At 44.4% G+C, this 26,528-nt stretch overlaps 1 protein-coding gene across 3 annotated transcripts in view; it reads left to right on the top strand.

Annotated features, from left to right (window-relative positions):
- The first annotated feature begins 6,446 nt into the window (after nucleotides 1-6,446).
- TRAF3IP3 (TRAF3 interacting protein 3) overlaps nucleotides 6,447-26,528 on the top strand; it is a 513,908-nt gene continuing 493,826 nt past the window's right edge. For 2 of the 3 annotated variants that reach the window (XM_068265592.1, XM_068265589.1), the window contains exons 1-2: nucleotides 6,450-6,531; nucleotides 22,703-22,787. The gene's annotated coding sequence lies outside the window, so the exon portion shown is untranslated. Of the gene's footprint in view, nucleotides 6,532-22,702; nucleotides 22,788-26,528 lie in introns of all 3 variants that reach the window. The other variant, XM_068265590.1, reaches the window with a different exon arrangement.

The raw sequence follows: 26,528 nt of genomic DNA, 5'->3' as shown, positions 1-26,528 counted from the left end.
AAACCAGCAGTAGAGGCCCTGAAAGAAAAAGCCTGCAGAACATTTTATGCCTTTAGAAAGGCAGCAGCCCAAAGGAGCCACCAGCCACATACAGTGGAGGAAATAATTATTTGACCCCTCACTGATTTTGTAAGTTTGTCCAATGACAAAGAAATGAAAAGTCTCAGAACAGTATCATTTCAATGGTAGGTTTATTTTAACAGTGGCAGATAGCACATCAAAAGGAAAATCGAAAAAATAACCTTAAATAAAAGGTAGCAACTGATTTGCATTTCATTGAGTGAAATAAGTTTTTGAACCCTCTAACAATAAAAGACTTAATACTTAGTGGAAAAACGTTGGTTTGCAAGCACAGAGGTCAAACGTTTCTTGTAATTGATGACCAAGTTTGCACACATTTTAGGAGGAATGTTGGTCCACTCCTTTTTGCAGATCATCTCTAAATCCCTAAGGTTTTGAGGCTGTCTCTGTGTAACTCTGAGCTTGAGCTCCCTCCATAGGTTTTCTATTGGATTAAGGTCCGGAGACTGACTAGGCCACTCCATGACCTTAATGTGCTTCTTCTTGAGCCACTCCTTTGTTGCCTTTGCTGTATGTTTTGGGTCATTGTCGTGCTGGAACACCCATCCACGACCCATTTTCAGTTTCCTGGCAGAGGGAAGGAGGTTGTCGTTCAGGATTTCACGATACATGGCTCCGTTCACTTTCCCGTTAATGCGATTAAGTTGTCCTGTGCCCTTAGCAGAAAAACACCCCCAAAGCAAAATGTTTCCACCCCCATGCTTGACGGTGGGGACGGTGTTTTGGGGGTCATAGGCAGCATTTTTCTTCCTCCAAACACAGCGAGTTGAGTTAATGCCAAAGAGCTCTATTTTGGTCTCATCAGACCACAGCACCTTCTCCCAGTCACTCACAGAAGCATTCAGGTGTTCATTGGCAAACTTCAGACGGGCCTGCACATGTGCCTTCTTGAGCAGGGGTACCTTGCGAGCCCTGCAGGATTTTAATCCATTGCGGTGTAATGTGTTTCCAATGGTTTTCTTGGTGACTGTGGTCCCTGCTAATTTGAGGTCATTCACTAACTCCTCCCATGTAGTTCTAGGATGCTTATTCACTTTTCTCAGAACCATTGACACCCCACGAGGTGAGATCTTGCCTGGAGCCCCAGAGCGAGGTCGATTGATGGTCATTTTGTGCTCCTTCCATTTTCGAACAATCGCACCAACAGTTGTCACCTTCTCTCCCAGCTTCTTGCTTATGGTTTTGTAGCCCATTCCAGGCTTGTGCAGGTCTACAATTTTGTCCCTGACATCCTTGGACAGCTCTTTGGTCTTTCCCATGTTGGAGAGTTTGGAGTCTGCTTGATTGATTGATTCTGTGGACAGGTGTCTTTTATACAGGTGACTAGTTAAGACAGGTGTCCTTAATGAGGGTGACTAATTGAGTAGAAGTGTCTAACCACTCTGTGGGAGCCAGAACTCTTAATGGTTGGTAGGGGTTCAAAAACTTATTTCACTCAATGAAATGCAAATCAGTTGCTATCTTTTATTTAAGGTTATTTTTTCGATTTTCCTTTTGATGTGCTATCTGCCACTGTTAAAATAAACCTACCATTGAAATGATACTGTTCTGAGACTTTTCATTTCTTTGTCATTGGACAAACTTACAAAATCAGTGAGGGGTCAAATAATTATTTTCTCCACTGTACCCTCTGATGAAGGACTTTGTCTGAAACGGCGCTGTCAGGGTAAAATGGACTTTACTCATGTGGTAACCCTGCTATGACTTGCTAGCTTTGCTACTTATGCTGTATTTTGTATCATATGAGGATCGCTCTTCCTGTTTACTACACTGCTCCTTTGCACATACACTGCTCCTTTGCAACTTATGTGCATTTTTTGCTGGGTGACTGCTGTTAAACTAAATTGTATACTAGGGTCTCACTGTATTTGTATGTAATTTTTGGTGCTCTGTATGTGTATAGTGTGTTTTTGAACATACTTTTATTGCAACTTACAAATGGTGTGCAGGCCAATTTTTTTTTTAAATCAGAAGGCAGCTTTACCACCTAAAACTACCAGTGAGAGTCTGGGTAAAGATATTCGACAGCATCATCATCCCAAGCCTGCTCTATAGCAGTGAGGCATGGGGCCTGGTCACCTACCCTGATCAATGAAAATGGGACCCCAGCCCAACAGAAATCTTCCATCTAGAGTTCTGCAAGTATCTTCTCCAAGTCCAGCACTTCGAACTCAGCCTGCCGGGCGGAGCTAGGCAGATTCCCACTATGGCTGACTATTTAGCAGAGGCCACTCTCATACTGGGCACATATACAGAGCAGCAACCCCAGCACTTACCACCATAAAGCCTCACTGAGCCAGGGGGGTGAGGCCATACCACGCACTTTGAAACAAAGCATCAGCAGCCAGTCCAGCCAAGACCACGAACACAGGATGACAAAAGCACAATAAAAGGGACTATAGAAAGCTGCAAGGAATGACACCTAGAGGAATGGAGAAGTGACATAAAGAACTCCCAGAAACTCACTGTCTACCAATCACTTCAGAGGGAGTACACAATGGCCCCGTATCTGGAGAGGCTACACCACCACAAAGACAGACAGACCCTGAGCCTGTACCATCTGAGTGCCCACAGCCTGGAGATAGAGACAGAACGGCACAGACAGACATGGAAGCCCTGGAGGAGAGACTGTGTACACAATGTGACTAGGGGGTCTTGGAGGATGAGGCACACTTCCTGCTACACTGCAGCAAATGTGCACCTGTGAGGACTGTCCACTTCTAGAGACTCTCTGACCACATCCAGGATTTCACCTCCACAGATGAGGAGATGAAACTCTACATCCTACTGGGGAAAGCGGAAACAACTGTGCAAATAGCTGCCCGATATGTCACGGACTGCCACCAACTGAGAGGAAAATGATACCACATGGACTATATACCACCAATACCCCCCATGGACTGTATACACCAGCCCCCATATTGCCCCCATATTGTCCCTTACATTATCCACACACTATGGATTATATACCCCAACCCCCTGTACCCTTCCCTTATTTGCACAACCCTCCTACCTTCCTTGTTGTTAATGCTTTGTTTTGCTTTGGCAATGCTAAATGTATTTGGTCCTGCCAATAAAGCTTTTTGGGATTTGGATTTGGTAGCCAGCTATAGGTGCCCCAGTGTAGGTAGCCAGGCATAGGTGCCACAGTATACTTAGCCAGCTATAGGTGCCCCCAGTATAGCTAGCCAGGAATAGGTGCCCCAGTATAGGTAGCCAGGAATAGGTGCCCCAGTATAGGTAGCCAAGCATAGGTGCCCCCAGTATATGTAGCCAGTTATAGGTGCCTCCAGTATAGGTAGCCAGGCATTGGTGCCCCAGTATAGGTAGCCAGCTATAGATGCCCAAGTATAGGTAGCCAAGAATAGTTGCCCCAGTATAGGTAGCCAACTATAGGTGCCCCCAGTATAAGTACCTAGGAATAGGTGCCTCCAGTATAGATAGCCGATTATAAGTGCCCCCAGTACCCCAGTATAGATAGCCAGCTACAGGTGCCCAAGTATAGGTAGCCAGGAATTTTTGCCCCAGTGTAGGTAGCCAGGAATAGGTGTGCCAATATAGGTAGCCAGCTATAGTTGCCCCCAGTATATGTAGACAGAAATAGGTGCCCCAGTATAGGTAGCCAAGAATACGTAGTCAGGTGGAAGTGGGGACGGCAGGCACACGAGCAGAGGCTGAGAGGGTAATAAGATACTTACACTGCCAGGAATCATGCCTTCCTGTACTTACGCCTTCCTGTTCCTCCATTCCATCGTACGGTAACAGCACCCCCTAGGCGGCACTGTTACTATGGGATGGAATACAGGAATGGGAAGAAAGTAGTACTTGCGATGCTGAAACCCAACAATGTATTTGATTACCTACTCAGCCGTTGCTCGTGTGCCAGTCGCTGCGCCTCCCCCTCACGTAGCATGTGGGGAGGACAAGCAGCCACCCCAGGCCCCGAGCCCAGTCGCCCAGGTTACTGCTTTGACCACAGCCCCTACACCACTGTCTGACAGTAAGTAGAAATTGCTGTTTTCTGCAACTCCAAGTACTCTCACACACACCCTTCCCCTGGTGGTGTCTAAAACTAGCCACCCCCTCGGTGGCGCCTAACCCTAACCTCCCCCCGGTGGTGCCTAATCCTAACCACACCTCCCCCCCCCCCGATGGTGCCTAACCCTCACCCTTACCGGTGGTGCCTAACCCTACCCACCCCCTGGTGGTTCCTAACCCTAATCACCCCCCTGGTGTGGCCTAAAACTAACCGTTGCCAACCTGGTGCCTAACCCTAACCACTCCCCCTGGTGGTGCCTAGCCCTAACTACTCTCTCTGCAGAAACACCATTTTACACATAGAAACGCTAATATCTTTGATAACATAAAATCTGTACATAGAAATGAAATAATATGATAAAAACTATAACGTTGCAAGCTTCTAAAATGATAACTGTAATGATCGCTGCTGCAGCAGGTGTTGCTGGAAATAGTAGTGCTGCAGCTCAGGCAGTTCTGATATCTTTCCATGCAAGCTGCATAGCTTTGTCTGTCTTTTCCTGCTGTCAGCTTGTGACTGATTATCATTCACCTGTGTGGGAATCTGCATGTCTGCTCCCATTGGATGACCTCAGTATAAAGATCTGCTTCCTGCAGGACTCCTTGGGTTTTCATAGCTTCAGTTTAAGCATGTCTTGCTGTCGCTTCAGCCCCCGATCGTGTTTCTTGTTCTAAAGATACTTTGCTGGTCTTTGCATCATATATATTGTTCATTGCCAATATATATGCATACCAGCACGTTTATTATTTTCCTTGTATTCGTGTTACGTTGATACATCAGTGTCGCTGATATATACGTACACGAACTGTTTATATCCTGTGTTCAGTTAGTCAGTTTTCCAGCACGTTTTGGTAGTTTGCGCGTACCGTGATCACCCGTGCTGAGGTAGTTATCCTGCTCCTGGTCCTGTTCGTGGATTGCGTTCATCTCTGCGAAGAGATAACGAATCCTTCTGAATCCTGTCCTGTTACCGTTTGTGGATTGCGTTCATCTCTGCGAAGAGATAACGAATCCTTCTGAATCCTGTTCTGTTACTGTTTGTGGATTGTGTTCATCTCTGCGAAGAGATAACGAATCCTTCTGAATCCTGTTCTGTTACCGTTTGTGGATTGCGTTCATCTCTGCGAAGAGATAGCGAATCCTTCTGAGTCCTGTTCCCTGTATTGCTCCAGTCCTGGTCAGCGTTCCTGCTTATGTCATATATCGGTTCATTGCCGATATATACATATGTTAGTCAGACGTTACAAATAGTTTCATTGATAGCTGTAATTGTAATACGCTAGGAAAACATACTTATTGTATATTTGTCTGTGTTACGTTCATCTATCTTGATCCTGCTATTTCCTGACTATCCTGTCCTGTCTTTGTGAGGCACGCCATCGCTGCAATCGCATTGGCTGCCTCATTCCAGTCCGTCTTGTTTTGGACGCTTGCTGTCGCTAAGTAGCCGCTAGCTAGCAAGCGTTCATTCTGTCTACCTGTCCATCTCCTCAGTTCTAGTTTATGCGCTCAGCGCTACTTTGCACTGAGACGTTATAACGAAAGCATTGTTTGTGGCTGTCAGATCTGCACCGGCTCTGTGCGCCACAATCTCCTATTGGAGTCAGTCCTCCCCTCCACTATACTAGGGATAGCCTGTTTCCTTGTGCTAGTGTGTGTACCTCCTCCACGTCAGCTCATGCGTTGCATGCTGACTGTGGAGAATACACCACCAAGCCTTACAATAACATACTTCAAAAACTTTAATGTTCTAATGTTGTTAACGATATTTATTGCGCCACCCTTTTGTCTGCTTTTTTGACATATTAACTATAATTGCGTTCGAGTCTATGGAGGTGCCCATTTCGTCAACCCTCAGCCAGCGCCCTTTTTTCCTGCTACCTTGTACAGCATTATCCAGCAAGGTTTGATGTCAATGCGCATTTGTAAAACAACGTTATGTAAGTACTTAGAACGTACGTAGAACATGGTAGAGGGGGAGATTAGGTGAAGCAGACTTTGGTTCAGATTTGCTTCAAGAGAGTTCTCTAGCAGCAAGTCATCACTAATCAAACCAACAGCCCCCCCCCCCCCCCCCAAAAAAAAAATAAATCTATGCAAGCAGGAAAAAAAAAGTTGCTTTTCAAATGTCTTGTATACAGGAAGCTAAGGGGTTAACCTAAAGATGGTAGTGTCACCCAAGACAAGTACTGAAAGGAGGAAAGCGTAGAGAGGAGAGGCGGAAAGGCTGTCTGTGGCTTTCTTAATTTCCTGTTTAAAACAAAATGCAAAGTGTCGAGTGAGGTTCAACATGTAAAAGTATCTACTATTATAACGCATGTACAATCGATGGAAGACAAAAAAAATCTTACAAAAGAACCAGGCTATTCATTTTTTTGGTGAACCTATCTGCACAGGTAACAAAAAAAACAGTAAGTGTACTCTAAGAGCATTTGTTAAGCACATTGGGTATATTGTGTTTATTTATTTTATTGCTAGCATTCTAAATGGTGGCTTTGCATGTCTGCATTTCTGTCATGTACAGCTAAAGGAATGAAAGATAATTATATTACCTTCAGTTACAGCATACAGATTGTATTCTTGTATTTTGTTTTGAAATCTTTTTTAATGGGTAATACAGTTGGTATAAATACAAACATTTAAAGTGTTGTATGTATAGTATCACTCCATTTTTTATATATAAAGTAGTAATCAATGAACAGTAAAGAGAAGAGATAGGAAAAAGAGAAAAAGTAGCATAAGAACTAACATTTTAAGAAAAAAAGTTAAGCTTATACAGTGGCTTGCAGAAGTATTCGGCCCCCTTGAAGTTTTCCACATTTTGTCACATTACTGCCATAAACATGAATCAATTTTATTGGAATTCCACATGAAAGACCAATACAAAGTGGTGTACACGTGAGAAGTGGAAAGAAAATCATACATGACTCCAAACATTTTTTACAAATAAATAACTGCAAAGTTGGGTGTGCGTAATTATTCAGCCCCCCTGAGTCAATACTTTGTAGAACCACCTTTTGCTGCAATTACAGCTGCCAGTCTTTTAGGGTATGTCTCTACCAGCTTTGCACATCTAGAGACTGAAATCCTTGCCCATTCTTCTTTGCAAAACAGCTCCAGCTCAGTCAGATTAGATGGACAGCGTTTGTGAACAGCAGTTTTCAGATCTTGCCACAGATTTTCGATTGGATTTAGATCTGGACTTTGACTGGGCCATTCTAACACATGGATATGTTTTGTTTTAAACCATTCCATTGTTGCCCTGGCTTTATGTTTAGGGTCATTGTCTTGCTGGAAGGTGAACCTCCACCCCAGTCTCAAGTCTTTTGCAGACTCCAAGAGGTTTTCTTCCAAGATTGCCTTGTATTTGGCTCCATCCATCTTCCCATCAACTCTGACCAGCTTCCCTGTCCCTGCTGAAGAGAAGCACCCACAGAGCATGATACTGCCACCACCATATTTGACAGTGGGGATGGTGTGTTCAGAGTGATGTGCAGTGTTAGTTTTCCGCCACACATAGCGTTTTGCATTTTGGCAAAAAAGTTCAGTTTTGGTCTCATCTGACCAGAGCACCTTCTTCCGCATGTTTGCTGTGTCCCCCACATGGCTTGTGGCAAACTGCAGACTGGACTTCTTATGCTTTTCTGTTAACAATGGCTTTCTTCTTGCCACACTTCCATAAAGGCCAATTTTGTGCAGTGCACGACTAATAGTTGTCCTATGGACAGATTCCCCTACCTGAGCTGCAGATCTCTGCAGTTCGTCCAGAGTCACCATGGGCCTCTTGACTGCATTTCTGATCAGCATTCTCCTTGTTCGGCCTGTGAGTTTAGGTGGACGGCCTTGTCTTGGTAGGTTTACAGTTGTGCCATACTCCTTCCATTTCTGAATGATCATTTGAACAGTGCTCCGTGGGATGTTCAAGGCTTTAGAAATCTTTTTGTAGCCTAAACCTGCTTTAAATTTCTCAGTAACTTTATCCCTGTTCTTTGGACTTCATGGTGTTGTTGCTCCCAATATTCTCTTAGACAACTTCTGAGGTCGTCACAGAGCAGCTGTATTTGTACTGACATTAGATTACACACAGGTGCACTCTATTTAGTCATTAGCACTCATCAGGCAATGTCTATAGGCAACTGACTGCACTCAGACCAAAGGGGGCTGAATAATTACGCACACCCAACTTTGCAGTTATTAATTAGTAAAAAATGTTTGGAATCATGTATGATTTTCGTTCCACTTCTCACATGTACACCACTTTGTATTGGTCTTTCATGTGGAATTCCAATAAAATTGATTCATGTTTGTTGCAGTAATGTGACAAAATGTGGAAAACTTCAAGGGGGCTGAATACTTTTGCAAGCCATTGTACGTAGCATGTCATCAGAAGAGATTAAACTAGATAACAAGTAACTACTAATTCCAGATTCTAGATATATTCCACAAAAAAGATGTAAATAGCATGCAACAGTTATTTTCATTGTGATTATGTGATCCCATTGTTATCCATCATATAACTTTAAAAAAAAAAGGTTATCTACTTGCGACCAGGAGTCATGTTGTATTTATAGTCCCACTGCTGGAGGAACCTCTCTGTTTTGTTGTTAACAGCTGCTATTATTCGTTCATATTTATAATTAGTATTAAAGAGAGTCTGAAGCCTTGCAAAAATCCTGTTTTTATTTGACATTTATCTTCAGAAATATGAGCATAGCTAAAACGCTGCATTCCCATGGCAGAAAGATGTAATTAAACCCCCCAAATACCGGGGCAAAATTCCACGACTTTCCAGGTCCTTTAGCGTCAATCCCTCCCCGCCCCTCTCAGTGAAAGAAGACTGAGAGGGGAGAGGCGGCGATCAGCAGGGATTGACACGAGTCAATGCAGAGCTACAGCACAAAGCTCTGCCTCTACCAGGAAGCGATCCCCGTATTTTGCCCCATGGTTCTGCTGCGGGAATGCAGCGTTTTATCTATGCTTATATTCCTGAAGATCAATGTCAAATAAAAAGAGGATTTTTAGAAGGCTTCAGTCTCTCTTTAATAATATTAATAATTTCATCTAATTTTAGGGCTTGAATCTCTTTCCAGTATTCTTGTATTTTGTATGTATCAAATGTGAATCTATTAAAAAATATAGGTAAAATTCTTCAATAAATTGAATTAAGGAAATCCATCACAAAGCAGGCCATCTCTGTGATAAAAGTTACAAAGAAAGAAGCCTTTCCCAGCTCATTGCGAGTTTGCTAATTCCAGGGCTGTACAGTTCTAAAACTAGCATAGGAAACTATATTCAGGGAATAACTGCATTTGTGACATCCTAATCACACAGGGAATACATTTAAAAGTGATATTAAATGAATGATAGATGCCAATTGTTCCTTAGGTTAGACATTTCTTTAGTCTTCCCTGGCAAAGTAAACTTCTGGTCATCATTCATTTTGCCATGTAACGCAACATAATTACCAGAAACAGTAACCATTTACTGCAGCTTTTGGGTGTAGATCTCTTGCCTTCAAACTCCTTGGGGCTGATTCACAGATTGATTAAGCTTTTCTGTTGAATTATCTCACTTTACTTATTAAAGAGAACCTGAGATGAAAGGAGAGAATAATTGATACTTAAAGTGAACCTCCGGACTAAAAATCTTCTCAGCAGAACTGAAAAGGCTTGGTGTTTCTTTAACAGTTTCACAGCTTCAGAACTTTGTTTTTCTTACCAAAGCATCATGTTTAGCTGCATTTTTATCTAAGCTCCACCCATCAAAGAAAAAAAGCCAGGGCTTTTTTTCCCTGATGCTGTGCAGAGCATGATGGGATTTCCTATGTTGTTATTCACGTTGCCTAGCAACTGGGAGAGGTGCTCAGGACACAGGACAGTTGGAACTGTGTCTCATGCTCCCTGTCACCTCCTTTCAATCAAAAAGATGGCTGCCATCATGAAAACAAACATTGCCTGTTCTTTTAAAACAGGGTGGGTAAGAGATTATATTACCTATCTATTTTAATTAACATAACTAATGTAACTTAATGACAGTATGTTTGTTTAGGCTGGAGTTCCTCTTTAACTTGGGCGTTCTACAGCCCCATGTACTTTATGGGCTCCCTTCCATCCTCCTTGGTGTTTCCATTCGTCTGCAATCTCCCCCGTTAACCTCCTCAGCGGTAAGCCGCCACGGAGGATTTCTCAGCCCCTGGTGTGCCGATTTGCACACTTTTTGCTTTGGCACACGCAGCTAGCAGTTTGCTAGCTGCGTGTACAAGCCGATCGCCGCTGCTCCGCGCCGATTTGGCACTACCCGCCACGTTAGAGGCCCCCCCAAGACCCTTTGCGCAGCCTGGCCAATCACCGCCAGGCTGCGCTAAGGGGTTGATCGGGACTCCCGCACACGCCATGACGACGATGACGTCATCCCAGGAAACGTCAAACAGGAAATCCCGTTCTGAACTTTAAAAAAAAAATAAAAAAAAAAGTGCTGCGCCGCCATCCTGGCGGTTTTAATAGACCGCCAGGGAGGTTAATAGGCTCCAGTTGGGTTGCACTGTGCATGCCTGGCCTGGCTGTTCACATGCCCCCATGCGCTACCATCCCTGGGAGCATTCTACATCTGCGCAGCACTACGATGGAGGCATGTGCACGGCCGGGCCCCACATGCGCAGTTCAGCCCAACTGGAATCTATTGCAGACGAACTGAGCTGCTGTCAGAATGGTGAGGGAGCCCACAGTTTACACAGGGTTGGAGGAAGCCCCAGGTAAGAATCAATTCTGTTCTCCTTTCATCTTAGGTATTCTTTTATTCACATTTATCTCTCCTTATCTGTTTATCTTATGAATGATCTCTCCTTATTTGTTTATCTCATGTATTAGCTCTAGAGATGGGCCGAAGTATTCGCCAGGTGAATACTTTGCAGCAAAGATGGGGTATTCACATTTGCCTACTCAGGCAAATACATGGTGGATTAGATCCGCCCCCTATACATTATCATTGGGCTAAACTTTGACCCCTTACATCACAGTGAACAGACACATGGCAGCCAATCAGCTAGCACTCCAGATAGTTGGGTCCAAATCCGGATAGCTATCTGCGGATAGTTGGGTGCATCACCGCGGATATCTGCGGATATCCGGATCCGAAATACTGTAACTAAGGAGATGACGTCCTGGAGCCAATCAGAGGGCTCCCAGCAGAAGCCCTAGCAACCAATCACAGAAGGGAACCTTGGCCAGCCCCACCTGATCTCATTGAGCCAATCAGAGGGCTACCAACCTAAACCCTGGCACCCAATCACAGAAAGGAACACTGGCCAGCCCCCCTGTATAATAAGGAGGGCTGCTATGATGAGACAGATCGTCCTAGCTTGCTGAATGCTCACTGAGAGTCATGCTCCAGTGCTGATGGCAGGGCTGCCTGTACACAGTTATAAACCTAAAGCTGTTTAGTAAATAGCTCCTTCACTATCACTACACTATAGTTAACCTGCTGGGCGGTCTGGACGAGCTCAGCTCGTCCAGTACCGCCGGAGCCTGCCGCTCAGGCCCTGCTGGGCCGATTTGGCTCAAATAAAAAGCAGCACACGCAGCCGGCACTTTGCCAGCCGCGTGTGCTGCCTGATCGCCGCCGCTCTGCGGCGATCCGCCGCGAGCAGCGGCGAAAGAGGGTCCCCCCAGCCGCCTGAGCCCAGCGCTAAGGGCTGGATCGGAGGCGGCTGACGTCAGGACGTCGGCTGACGTCGATGACGTCACTCCGCACGTCGCTATGGCGACGATGTAAGCAAAACAAGGAAGGCTGCTCATTGCGGCCTTCCTTGTTTATTCTGGGCACCGGAGGCGATCGGAAGAACGCCTCCGGAGCGCCCTCTAGTGGGCTTTCATGCAGCCAACTTTCAGTTGGCTGCATGAAATAGTTTTTTTTTAATTAAAAAAAAACCCTCCCGCAGCCTGCCTGGCGATCTTAATAGAACGCCAGGCAGGTTAAAGCGTTAATTAGCTTGATTTCATTGTTTGACAGACAGTCAGAGTGTGAGCTCCAGTGCTGCTGCAGCTGTTATGTGTCTGTGTGTGTCCTGTGCACAGACCAGGCCAGCTGCTGCCTGCTGGCCAGCTATTAGATACAATAATTGCCCTGGGGTTCAGTTAGTGCTCACCTGGTTAAGGTAGCTAGAGCCAGTGCTCTTTCCCAGCAGGTCCACCACTCCTGCAAACTGTAGAATCCAATAATTTGAGAAAGGCACTCCACTGGCTTCAAACTTTCGTTTGTTTATTGAGCAAAAGACACATACAGTACATGTTACGGGTCACCTGACCCTTCCTCAAGTGTACCACCCACACAAACTACATCCCATTATATAGGCCGCCCTGACCGGAAGTCCCACCCTATTGCAAAACCTCATTACAACATATACAAGGCACTACTATACCGTCTACCCTGCAATGATTAGTGGAGGGGTCATCAAAATTTCCCGAAGCATTGCTTCCCCAACAATTATTCTTTCCTGTAATAAATCACAAAAAGCATTTGTAACTCACATGTTCATTCAAACCTCTCAGGCTAACACAATCCAATGCTCTTATCCACTCCACTTCTTTGCGGAGCAGTATCTTTTCTCTGTCACCCCCTCTCCGCAGGGGGGGGCAGAGTCCAGGACCATCCACCTCAACTGAGAAGCAGAATGTCCGGCCTGAACAAAATGTCGGCCCACAGGGACATTCTGCTTCTCGATCCCCTTTTCCAGGCATTTGCGCACATCTGCTGTACTGCGCTTGTGTTCTTGAATCTGAACCTTCACGTTACGGGTTGTCTCCCCTACACATACAAGTCCGCAAGGACATTTTAATGCGTAAACAATTAAAACATCCCCTGACAGGGATCTGTTGGCCAGTATGTGGGTAAGATAAATATTCACCTCGGATGATAGCGGAACAACAATTACAAGAATAGCACGGATGCATGCCTTTCCGGCCTTGTAATGTTGGCAATTTCTCCACGACCCGTCTGCAAACAAAATTAGCAATGGTTCTGCCCCTCTTATAAGCAAATAGAGGGTAATCTTTAAAGGAATACTGTAGGGGGGTCGGGGGAAAATGAGTTGAACTTACCCGTGGCTTGTAATGGTCCCCCGCAGACATCCTGTGCCTGCGCAGCCGCTCACCGATGCTCCGGCCCTGCCTCTGGCTCACTTCTGGAATTTCCGACTTTTAAGTCAGAAAACCCCTGCGCCTGCGTTGCCGTGTCCTCGTTCCCGCTGATGTCACCAGGAGTGTATAGCACAAGCCCACTACGATCTGTGCCTGCGCAGTACGCTCCTGGTGACATCAGGGGAAGCGAGGACACGGCAACGCAGGCGCAGGGGTTTTCTGACTTTAAAGTCAGAAATTACAGAAGTGAACCGGAGGCGGGGCCAGAGCATCAGTGAGCGGCTGCGCGGGCACAGGATGCCTGCGGGGGACCATTAGAAGGCCCGGGTAAGTTCAAATCATTTTCCCCCGACCCCCTACAGTATCCCTTTAAACAAATTACCATACACAGCATCTTTTTGTAGGATAGGCCAAAATTTGCAAACAATCCCCCTTATTCTCTTGGACAAATGTCCATAGTGGAGAACAAATGGGATTCTCCCTTTGCCGGTCTTCTCTTTCATCTTAGGCCTCAACAAAGACTCACGTTCAATAGTAGCAACCTCCTCACTCACTTTGACTAAACTGTTGCGTTCAAAACCTTTCTCTGCAAAATTGTCTACTAACCTCACAGCAGCCTCATGGTACGCCGTATCAGTGGACGAGATGCGTCGCGCCCTTAGAAATTGGCCTTTCGGAATACTTTTTTTCAACCGATCGTCATGGAAACTGTCCATGTGCAAAAGGTTGTTCCTCTCTGTGGGTTTCCTAAACAATTTAGTACAGAATCTTCCTCCCTTTTTGGATATGGTGAGATCCAAATAATCGATGCTATCACCTGAGCATTCTGCCGTGAACTTAATGGTTTGGTGCATACCATTGGCCTCCTCCACCATAGTTCTGAAGGAAGATTCATCCCCGCGCCATAAAATCAACACATCATCCACGAACCTAAAGTAACCGTAAAGCTGCGATACATGTGAGATTCAGCGGGGGGCACTGGCCAGGTTGTCGGCACGGGGACTTGTGGTGGTAAGCTCCTTCCTCCTTTTCTTCATTGTTCACTCACTTGGGTTATTCACATTACAGTCTCTAGCTAGCTGACGGCATTTACTATTTGAGGATAGGTGTTTACTTATGTACAGTAATTATTATTCAGTGCACTTTTTGTCCCGATCTATATTATAGTACTGTGTGAATATTTGTTTAGCTGATGACCATTATTGTATGTGTCATCTTGCTGTGACACCTGACCTTTGTTCCCCAGCGATGTGTTTTAATTGTTTTTAAAGGGACAAGTCCCTAATAAAATTGCCTACACTTTATGGTGTTTGTTGTATGTTTTTTGATTATTAATTCATGCTACAGTGGTGTGAAAAACTATTTACCCCCTTCCTGATTTCTTATTCTTTTGCATGTTTGTCACACTTAAATGTTTCTGCTCATCAAAAACCGTTAGCTATTAGTCAAAGATAACCTAATTGAACACAAAATGCAGTTTTAAATGATGGTTTTTATTATTTAGTGAGAAAAAAAACTAAAAACCTACATGGCCCTGTGTGAAAAAGAAATTGCCCCCTGAACCTAATAACTGGTTGGGCCACCCTTAGCAGCAATAACTGCAATCAAGCATTTGCGATAACTTGCAACGAGTCTTTTACAGCACTCTGGAGGAATTTTGGCCCACTCATCTTTGCAGAATTGTTGTAATTCAGCTTTATTTGAGGGTTTTCTAGCATGAAGTGCCTTTTTAAGGTCATGCCACAACATCTCAATAGGATTCAGGTCAGGACTTTGACTAGGCCTCTTCAAAGTCTTCATTTTGTTTTTCTTCAGCCATTCAGAGGTGAATTTGCTGGTGTGTTTTGGGTCATTGTCCTGCTGCAGCACCCAAGATCGCTTCAGCTTGAGTTGACGAACAGATGGCCGGACATACACCTTCAGGATTTTTTGGAAGACAGTAGAATTCATGGTTCTATCTAGCACAGCATGCCTTCCAGGTCCTGAAGCAGCAAAACAACCCTAGACCATTACACTACCACCACCATATTTTACTGTTGGTATGATGTTCTTCTGCTGAAATGCTGTGTTACTTCTACGCCAGATGTAACGGGACACGCACCTTCCAAAAAGTTCAAGTTTTGTCTCGTCGGTTCACAAGGTATTTTCCCAAAAGTCTTGGCAATCATTGAGAAGTTTTTTTAGCAAAATTGAGACGAGTCTAAATGTTCTTTTTGCTTAAAAGTGGTTTGCGCCTTGGATATCTTCCATGCAGGCCGTTTTTGCCCAGTCTCTTTCTTATGGTGGATTAAATTCAAAAGCTAAGTGAGCGACTATTGCCAATGTCTATAAAAGTACCCAATTGGCTATGAAATATCTATAAACTCAAAGAAAACTGCCAATCCAGGCCAACACTTAGTAGGGGGTCAAAAAGAAGGGCTAACACATATGTGATGCAAAAGTAAATACAACTTTATTCGACAATCCAAGTAAAACAGATATTACAATTAATTAAAATCTCCCAGTTGAAATCAATGATAATTGATATTCCAGCCCATAGACAACAATATTTGAATCATTTATAATAATCAGACAATTAGTGGGGAAGGCCAAAAAAGTGCCTAATTCAAAAAGTGTCAAGTGCAAAGTGCCTAGTGCTGCCAATGTATACTGTGCAAAAAACGAGGATCGTATATCCATAGACCTATTCCTAAACACGTGATTCATGCTTCAAATACATGTAGAAATTTGTGTATAAAGATGAATAAATAGAGAAAAGTGCATCCAACCCTGTAAAAAAGAAATATATACATAAAAAATCAAACAAATGGGCGTGTGTAGGAGTCGTGTGCATACCCAGTCCCCGCAAAAAACGCCGGACCTGCCCATGCACACAGACCCCCACACAGACCCAGTGCAAAAGATGTCCACAATAAATTACAAAGTGCTGGTCACCTCTATAAAGTGCATTGAACGTGAATGTATGGCCTTACCGATGTGGGCTGAAAGCCGGGAGAGAAGACGGTGCCTAACGCGATCGCAGCTGAAGAGGCCTCTTTTGAAGCAGCAGATCAGCTGCGATCGCGTTAGGCACCGTCTTCTCTCCCGGCTTCCAGCCCATATGGTCGCCGGGCTGTGGTAGCTCAATGATAGAACAACAGTGACTGTCCAGCTGATCAAATTTGGTCTGTCCACAATGAAGCAACGACCTTATTATCTTCTTGTATGTAGGTAGGCATAGATAGGAGTCCCAGTATAGGTAGGTAGGCATAGGTAGGTGCATCAGTAGTTAGCTAGGCATAGGTAGGAGACTCAGTATAGGTAGGTAGGCATAGGTAGGTGTCCCAATATAGGTAGGTAGGCATGTGCCTCAGTAGTTAGCTAGGCATAGGTAGGAGACCCAGTATAGGTAGGTAGGCATAGGTAGGTGCCTCAGTAGTTAGCTAGGCATAGGTAGGAGATCCAGTATAGGTAGGTAGGCATGGGTAGGAGTCCCAATATAGGTAGGTAGGCATAGGCAGGTGCCTCAGTAGTTAGCTAGGCATAGGTAGGAGACCCAGTATAGGTAGGTAGGCATAGGTAGGAGTCCCAGTATAGGTAGGTAGGCATAGGTAGGTGCCTCAATAGTTATCTAGGCATAGGTAGAATACCCAGTATAGGTAGGTAGGCATAGGTAGGTGCCTCAGTAGTTAGCTAGGCATAGGTAGGAGACCCAGTATAGGTAGGTAGGCATAGGTAGGTGTCCCAGTAGTTAGCTAGGCATAGGTAGGAGACCCAGTATAGGTAGGTAGGCATAGGTAGGAGTCCCAGTATAGGTAGGTAGGCATAGGTAGGTGCCCCAGTAGTTAGCTAGGCATAGGTAGGAGACCCAGTATAGGTAGGTAGGCATAGGTAGCAGTCCCAGTATAGGTAGGAAGGCATAGGTAGGTGCCTCAGTAGTTAGCTAGGCATAGGTAGGAGACCCAGTATAGGTAGGTAGTCATAGGTAGGAGTCCCAGTATAGGTAGGTAGGCATAGGTAGGTGCCTCAGTAGTTAGCTAGGCATAGGTAGGAGACCCAGTATAGGTAGGTAGGCATAGGTAGGTGTCCCAGTAGTTAGCTAGACATAGGTAGGAGTCCCAGTATAGGTAGGTAGGCATAGGTAGGTCCCCTGGTATAGGTAGGTAGGTAGGTAGGTGTCCCCGTATAGGTAAGTAGGTGCCCCAGTAGTTAGGTAGGCATAGGTAGGTGTCCCAGTATAGATAGATATGCAGGGCCTGGTTGGCACAGTAATAAAAAATTACCAAGGTCCAGCTGCAACAGATAGGGCTCAATAATGTCAGTGTCAGTGAGCAACACACAAAAAACAAAACCACATCAGGAAAACATTAGCTCTCAAAAGAGCTGTTGAGGGGTGCTATTTTAGCAATAACAATCAGCCAGGAGAAAGCCAAGAGCCTAACTAATCTTTCCCTAGGAGAAAAAATCTGCAGCAGCACTCCCTAGTCTGTCTATTTGCAGCAGGCACACGAGTGAGTGTCATGGCCAGCGAGCCTGCCTTATTTAAGGGGGGGGGGGTGGGGCTCCAGGGCTGAGTGTAGCCTGATTGGCTACAATGTGCCTGCTGACTGTGATGCAGAGGTTCAAAGTTGACCCTCATAGTGCATTATGGGGCGAATCGAACTTCCGCAAAAGTTCGCCTGCTCTTGGCGAACGCGAACCACCGAAGTTCGCCTGGAACCGTTCGCAGGCGAACCGTTCGCTACATCTCTATTACCGAGTGCAAAGTGCCACATGCCACATGCAAACACATGCAAAGTGCCACGTGCCAAGTGCAAAGTGCCACATCACGTGCAAAGTGCCACGTGCAAAGTGCCACGTGCAAAGTGCCACGTCATGTGCAAAGTGCCACGTGCAAAGTGCCACGTCAAGTGCAAAGTGTCATGTGCAAAGTGCAACGTCACGTGCAAAGTGCAACGTCACGTGCAACGTGCCACGTGCAAAGTGCCACGTGCAAAATGCAAAGTCACGTGCAAAGTGCCACATTACGTGCAAAGTGCAAAGTGCCACATCACGTGCAAAGGGCAAAGTGCCGCATGCCACTTTGCACTTTGCACGTGGCACTTTGCACGTGACGTGGCACTTTGCACGTGGCACGTGGCACTTTGCATGTGACTTTGCACGTGGCACTTTGCATGTGACTTTGCACTTTGCACGTGGCAATTTGCACTTTGCACGTGGCACTTTGCACTTTGCACATGGCACTTTGCACTTTGCACGTGGCACTTTGCACTTTGCACTTTGCATGTGACTTTGCACTTTGCACGCGGCACTTTGCACATGACTTTGCACATGACTTTGCACATGACTTTGCACGTGGCACTTTGCACGTGGCACTTTGCACGTGTCAGGTGGCATGTGCAAAGTGCCAAATGCAAAGTGCCAAGTGCCAAATGCCAAGTGCCATGTGCCAAGTGCCAAGTTCCACATCCGGCATGCTCCTGGTAGACGTTACACCTGCTGCGGCTGCTGCTGCATTGCCCTGCTTCTGCTGTCTCTGCTGCTCCCACTGCCAGGGTGCCACAGGCTACTGCTGCTGTGCTGATACCACCTATATTTAACCCAAAACACAAATGCTGCATCAGTTTTTGGAGGTGTCTGGGCTGAAAATTGCCATGTCCCAGTAGTGCGGTTGGACTTTGGACACAATGTGAGCTGCACGACCGCTGTCTGGAACCTAGGCCTGATGTTAATTGACAGCCATTTTGGGAGGGGGGGATTTAAAGTCCCCACATCATCAATTAGTGTTCCCCTTTACAAAATAATGATGCTACATGTCTCATTTACCCTAAAAAAAATTTTTTAAAGCAATTTAAAGGGCACTTCCGGTTTTTCTATCCAGATATCCGAATCCGGCTGGATATCCGATTCGGTTCTGGATTGGAAAATTTTGAACTCAGATATCTGACCCGGATCGGATATCTGGGGATCCGGATCCGGATCCAATCCGGATTTTGAAAAGGGGTATCTGAGCACCACTGAACGTAATTATAAGTTTCACTTTTGAAACATGGAAGATTAACGTTTTCATAATTGGCGATTTCATACACATTATTTAATGATTTCTAAATGTGTAAAACATTATTTATAAACAAAATACTATACAATATTTTTATAAACGGCATTACTGCTTATCATTTACACCCTGCGCCCTTTTTTCCCGACGCCCTTTTTTGATGTACACGGGCCCCTCTGGCCCAAGGGCTCTGATGCAGTCGCAACCTCTGCACCCCCTAATACTACGCCCATGCAAAGAGGCTAGGTTGTGTTTGTACAGTGTCCTGACTGAGCATACAGTGCATCCAGTGTGCAGTGTCCATTGAGCTGCATGTCACACACAGGCACACACTCCTAGTGAATCCATGTACAGAATAAACCACAAGATCATAAGTGCTATTCTAGTTCTATTTTGATTGTGTCATATTGCAAAGCTCTGCATCTAGTGTGCAGTGTCTATTGAGCTGCACGTCACACACGGGCGCACACTCCTAGTGACTCTGTGTACACAATACACCCCAAGATCGTATTAATGCTATCTGCTAGCAAGGCTAACTAAGGCAAGGTAACAGTTTATTTATACAATCCCCAAAAAAACACTGTTTGATGACACTAGTTTACAATTTGACTCTGTCAGCAGCAGCTCCTTCAACCTCAAATCTCACACTGACAGAGATCTGAGGTTACAAGAAGCACTAGAGTGCTACAATGCAAATATTTACTTTTCATGCATAGAATGAATGCTGCTATTGGCTATAGCTGCATTCATTAATTCATTGTAAAAAGCGATCTGATTGGCTCTGTGAGCTTGAGTTCACATGCACCAAATATGGAAATAAACTTTTTAACTACCTTAATATGCCACTTAATGAATAAGTGCTCTTGCAGCAGCAATCATCCTACCTAATAAAACCTAAGTGTCTCTGCATCCTGTCCCTGTGTGTGTCTGTGCATTTGCGGTACTGCACATGTGCCACAGGGACAGCCTGGGACAGGAGCAGGAAGGGGCAGGGGGCCGGCCGGGTGGGCAGGTGTGCAGCGATGACAGACCTAGAGTCCGTTTTTAAATGGGCTAACGTCACTAGTCCGTCTGTGGATGGAGTTCGCCCAGCGCAGGAGGATGGGCACAGGGGGACGGGCGTGCGCTGGCATGTGAGCGCGGTCATGTGTGCCTCTGTGGTGCGGTCGTGCGGCCGCCTGCACTTGGGTAGGGGTTGCTGCCAAGGCTTAGTGCCCGTTTTTAAATGGACGGGCCTTTTTCTAGTTCATTATAAAAGACATTACATTGGATTTTTGAAGTTTTGTGCACATGCGGCAATCAGTACAGTTCGGTTGCTCGCTTGTGTGTGCTTGATTACGTCCAGCACTAATTTCAATGGAGGATATAGATTCTAAAGAGACTGTACAATCGACGTCCTCAAACTGTAAAGGTGGCCATACATCAGACGGCTTGGCGGCTGATCGACCATCCGATTTGATTATTATAATTGGAATCGGGTGAAAATTGGTGCCGCCAAGTGCATTCCCGATTGACAATACAAACTATTTTAGGCCGAAATTGGATGTATTAGTCGACTAGACATGCTGCAAGATGTAGTGCTGATTTGCTCAATTGTGTATGCGGCAGTAACGGCGTGCGCAGAGGTGTATCTAGAGGGGTGCAGGCATGGCTCATGCCATGGGCGCCACAGAAACATGGATGCCATGCCTGCTCCTGTATTGCGCCACTATGCTTGCCCCTGTGCTTCGCGCCATGCCTGCCCTCATGCCCCCGAGTCACTCAGACCTCAAATCCGATTAGTTCTGTTATGTGGAGAACATGGTTGCTTAATTTTTGTATGTAGGGCGCACTTGGCTTAATGTTAGAATAGAGTACAGAGAGGGAATAAGAAGAGATATTTCCAAAAAAGTAACTTTAGCAATATGCCAAGCCAAAAAACATAGGCAACTTTAACACATGCAGGCGATAAGGGTTAGTGTTTTTAGGGGGGAAGGGGGTTCTGAATGGGAAGGGGGGGGGCACAATTTCAGTGCTTGCCATAGGCTCTATATTACCCAGATACGCCCCTGGGCGTGCGATATTGGGATGAGTGACAAATGCAACAAGACCCCCAACGCTGTCCTTCCTTATATGCAATGTAACCCCCCCTCCCCCGTGCCCCACGCTATATACATTACTTGTCTGTGGCTGCCCCTTGTCCTCTGCTTCCTCTGGACACACTGCTTGCTCCATACATGAGCCCCACATGGTTTCCACAGTAACAGGGCACGTGGGCACGTATGATCTCTCTCTGATCATATTCGATTAGAGAGAAATTTGTCTCTTGTTCGAATCTGCCCATCATCACTAGGTGTATGGCTACCTTAACCTTTTGGGAACCGCCCGTAGTAAATTCTACACTTCACTTGTGGCTGACTAAGAATGATGCGGTGTAGGATTTACGATCATGCGGAAGGGAGATTAAGCTGTCATATGACAGCTGACATCTCCCCTCAGTGATCAGGAGCCATCATGATTGGCTCCTGCTCACGTGATCACTACGATCGCTGGAGGATCTTAGTGATCACTATTACAGCAATGGCGGGAGGAGGGGAAGAAGAGGATCCACTCACCTTTCTGATGTTCCCCTGGCGATCGTCGCTCCCCTCCATTCTGGCCAGCATCTCCGGTCGCTCTGACGAAAGTGTCATGTCCTGGCTTGATGATGTCATCAAGCCGTGACTCGGAATGGCAGTGCGAGTGAGGATGCCGGCCAAAGCGGAGGGGGCTAGAGCTGCTCATCGCTGGAACCTGGGAGGTGAGTAAAGGCTGCTGGCATTTTGGGGGACACCGGGCTACACAGGGGACACCATGCCCACCATGCTATACTGGGGATCCGGCTGCCTGACCCTCCCAAATGCGCCCCCCCGCATGGGTTAAGCCCCCAAAGGGTTAAGCAGTTAAACAATGTTACACAGGGGCATTAACTCTCTAGCGGTGTTGACGATTATACACGTCAATAAAAAACATGCTGTGAACAGTATTGAGGTGCATACACATCAATAATCTCCTGCACTGTATACTGTACCCTTGCTTGACACATTTTGGGAAAAAAAAGGTTATGCAAATTAATTGGATCACTTTTTGCACAGAAATCCTGGGGAAATTGAACGCCAGGGAGGTTAAGGTGTTAAACAATGGTAGACAAATTAGTGTAACAATAAACAATAGAGCAATGTAAAGATAAATAAAGCAGCATAAACATACAGTCTTTTTAGCAGAAAAATTGTGACTGTTCATGCATAGCTACTTGATATTGTTTGTGTATACGATACTGAGCTTTGTAGAAAAAACTCCTCCACTGATGCTTACTTATTGCAGCAAAGATTATCTATTGGTGCAGTTCTTGGCAAGTGTCGAATCATGTTACCTCATTCCTTATGTTTTGTACAGATAACACTAATGCTGAGTGTCACTAATTGCAGTAAGATTGACTAAAGCAGTTACTTCTCACACTTCACCACACAGAAGCTGTTGTGTAAGTATTTATTTGAGTTGTGCACTTGCCGTATGTTTTATGTTCTAACCATAATACTATACTTTGTAAATTTCTGATTAATACATCCAGGTCTCATTGTAAATCTTTCAAAGAGCAATATAGTTCTGACTTCTTTTAATTATTTATTATTATTAATTATTTATTAACAAAAGCATGCTATAATTTACAGTGTGTAGATAAATTATTTCAGAAATGGAACCCAATTGGTTCTACAGATATATTTTTGCAGATTGATATTTACATGCAATTAATCAGTGTGCAAATGATAAAACTTTTATCTGTGCTAAAAAAAAAAAAAAAAGGCGAGTTAGCTGAAAAGATGAAATTATAGTGACAAACTGTATGAGTCAGCTAAATGTCAGAGTGTTGTATTAACATGGCTAGGCTGTTTTCATAGCCAGTTTAATTGCAATACTTATTACAGTAGTACTTACAGTATATAGCACTGACATCATCTGCAGTGCTGAACAGAGTACATGGACATGTCACTTACTATCCCTCAGAGAAGCTCACAATCGTAGATCATTCTAAGGCCAATTTGTTTAGTAATCATATCCGGTCTTGAGATAGCCCAAATTGCAGGTCGAAACGATCATTGACCCTCCTCCGCACCTCTCTTATTAACTACACTAGTCACCTTAGCCCGTTTAAAAATTGGCTAGGTCTGTCATTACTACGCTGCGCACATGCGCACACATGACGCCCGACGCGCACGCCCTCGTGATGCCCGACGCCTGCGCCCCTCGCGCACACACGCCCGTCCCTTCTGGTCCCGTCCTCCGGCTCTCGCCACCGTCGGCAGTGTCTCTGCATCTTGTCCCTGCACATGCGCAGTGCTAAATAGCACTGATACAGGGATACGCAGAGACACTTGCCAATTATATACAGTATAGAGATGTGCTGAAAAGTATACAGATTTTTAATTGCTGTTTTGCCGTTATGAGGATTTTTGGACTGTTTGTGAGAAGTGTACTTTAGATAATAAGCGTGTTGCTCCTGGATCCTTTTTCTATTTGAACACACCTATTGATCTTTTGTCTCGTGTGTTATTGTGGCCTATCGTGCTGGCATAAAGGTTGCTGTGCACTTTATTATCTTTGTGATCTGCAAATTTTTAGTAAGAAGTCAATTTACTTATCTGTATGTTTTTGGGGATGTAGGAGGAAACTGGGATGAACTAAGGAAAGTCACACAGACATGGGGAGAATATACAAACTCTGTGCAGATAGTGCCCTGGCTGGCAATGCCTGGCATTCGAACCTGGGTCCCAGCACTTCAAGGCAGTGTTATCCACTATGCCACACAAAATTTTCTGTGCACCTAGAGGGGTCCATACATGGTACAATCAAATAGTTTTTGTTTTTTTCAGCCCAGACACCTCCAAAAACGTTTAGTTTTTTCATGATTTTCCTGTTTATTCACCCAAAACAGTCGAATAGAGAAGAAATTGAAAATAATCTTTTTTTCAATTGATAAAACATTTTTCATAAAAAATATGATTGGATTTGTTCATGTTGGAAAAATCAGGTTGATTGCTTTGAACAATGAATGGTGTATGGTAGGTTTGAGAAAATAATGCTATAGATCAAAATCTTATAAAAAAAATCACTGAATCGTGTGTTACATGACTAAAGGTTGTAATTGCAAAAAGGCATAGACTGGAGCGAAAGTTTTCAACTTTATTACTATAATTATTATCATTATTATTATAATTAATATCATTATTTGTATGAAAGCATGGAATCATTTTATTCAGAATTGGCAGAATTTCATGTATCCATAAACAAAAAGGTCCACAACACGCCATTATTTTTTCATTTATGGACACATCTTTCCTGCTTCTGGCATGTACGCATGAACCACCTGCATCTGAATTCTGAGAATTAGGAGGTTGTTAGCAATTCAATCACCTTGATCACATGGCATAATTTAATTTAATTAAAGTGGTATGAAATAATCACACATTTCTAGAGAAAACACAAAATTGATCCTCTTTAATGGAAGTCCGATTATAAAACGTAACCTTTAATATAGTCCAATAAAATCTCTATGAAAATTGTTTGTTTTGACACAAATCAAGATAGGATTTCACATTCTGATAGATCATATGAATTTGTCATTAAAACAGATATAATTGATCCAAAAATATACTCACACTTGAATAGATTGATTATTTACTTTCTAACATCAAATAATAAACCCCCCACCAATCCATCATGTTTCAACTCCTTAATAGGAGCCGTTGTCAGGGAAAAGAGTGCTCAGTGCTAGGGTGCTAGTGCATCAGAAAGAAAAAGCATTGTAATCACATCATATGAAAAATAACAAAATGAGAGCAATGTGCTCTCCTGCTCAGTCAGCAATCAAATCAGCCTATTTCCAGATCTGCCTTATATAGTCTATGGAAAGGGTGGTTTCTCAGAACCTCAGGACCACCCTCTTTTCAGTCTTCCCCATTGGTCCAGATGGTTTTCAATCTTTCAAGCTTGAACGCTATTGGTGGACCTATCTCACTCCATTAATCCTCAAATAAACCCTTTTTATAGATTTTTACCCCAGAAAATGTTTGAAACACTCATTGAGGGATAAGTAATCTATTCCCTCAAAAACCGCTATGCTGCTTAGTGTTTAAATACAAAAACGCTGCCCCATGCTCCTGTTCCCGTAGGAATGCACAGGACACGTCCTATTGGTCCATTTTCGGCTCTGGGTCCCTCCCCCTCAAAACCGCTCCAATCAGCGATCCTCAGTACCAACGTTGATAGCTGGTTTCTATGGGGATGACGTGATGTGGGAGGTATGCATCCTCTCTCACTCCAGATGCGCTGTCTGAGCATGCTGATGCTAGACCAATCAGCGCTCTCTATTCTCGGCTGCAAAACCCCGCCTACCCCTCTCTCACAGGTCGCGTTAGCGGCGTTTTCCTATCTCTCCTATCTTGCCGTCATGCATATTAAAATGTCACCACACACAGGAAGTTTTAGAACCACCTTGGAACGCAAGCTTTCTTCTTTCGGCTGGTATATAATTAAAGAGGAACTCCAGCCTAAACAAACATACTGTCATTAAGTTACATTAGTTATGTTAAATAAAATAGATAGGTAATATAATCTCTTACCCACACTGTTTTAAAAGAACAGACAAATGTTTGATTTCATGATGGCAGCCATCTTTTTGGTTGAAAGGAGGTGACAGGGAGCATGAGACACAGTTCCAACTGTCCTGTGTCCTGAGCACCTCTCCCAGTTGCTAGGCAACGTGAATAACAACACATGAAATCCCATCATGCTCTGCACAGCATCAGGGAAAAAAAGCAAAAGAAAAACAAAGTTCTGATGCTGTAAAACTGTTAAAGCCTTTTCAGTTCTGCTGAGTAGATTTTTAGTCCGGAGGTTCACTTTAAGCTTAAAGCGAATCACTGTCCACTTATATATATTATTTATACAAATTTGTTCTTGCTCCAATGGTCTGAGTCTGATGTGCAGAGATCCACTCTGGAGTCAAGAGTGCTTAGTATAAACTTCTCAAGATCCGCACCGTCAAAGTATATCTAAGTATATCAAAGTATATTAAGTTGCAAAACTAAAACATGATAAAGCAATGTGGGTCATAGATGGATGATGCACAGGTGTTTCGGACTTGCCCAGTCCTTTCTCAGATCTTCCTAGACCCACACTGACCATCCTCTGTTAAAATCATGTTTAAATATCATTGAGGACC

The sequence above is a fragment of the Hyperolius riggenbachi genome, chromosome 2 (assembly GCF_040937935.1).
Source record: "Hyperolius riggenbachi isolate aHypRig1 chromosome 2, aHypRig1.pri, whole genome shotgun sequence".
Lineage (NCBI taxonomy): Eukaryota > Metazoa > Chordata > Amphibia > Anura > Hyperoliidae > Hyperolius > Hyperolius riggenbachi.
This window is presented reverse-complemented; position numbering and strand designations above follow the sequence as displayed.